The sequence below is a fragment of the Pteropus vampyrus genome, unplaced genomic scaffold (assembly GCF_000151845.1).
Source record: "Pteropus vampyrus isolate Shadow unplaced genomic scaffold, Pvam_2.0 Scaffold421, whole genome shotgun sequence".
Classification (NCBI taxonomy): Eukaryota; Metazoa; Chordata; class Mammalia; order Chiroptera; family Pteropodidae; genus Pteropus; species Pteropus vampyrus.
In genome coordinates this window covers 1,315,497-1,315,862 of record NW_011889202.1, presented here as the reverse complement: position 1 = coordinate 1,315,862, position 366 = coordinate 1,315,497, and positions in this window count along the sequence as shown.

Here is a 366-nt window from a genome sequence, read left to right as displayed (position 1 = left end):
CTCGCTGGAACTCAAACCTGTGTCCATGGACTTCAAATCTGGCCCTGACTTCACCCTCATCACCGGGTGTCATCCAGCTTCTCCCAGGGTACTGACTCATTTGAAATGTACAGCACAGACACTGATGGACACAAACACTTGGCTGTCTCAGGAGTCCTCCCCTCCCCCTCAGTTCTAACAGCCCGTCTGCAAACCCACGAGAAGGTAAATAGGGAAAGATGACTTGGCGTGACATTCATGATTTCTACTTCACCTGATGGGAAGAGGCAACCTTTTGGACCTTCTCTCCCTTAGCACCTGCTCTGAACGTCAGGGGCCAGCATGACACCGTGTTTTAAGTCCCAGGATTTGGGGTTAGTGGAACTT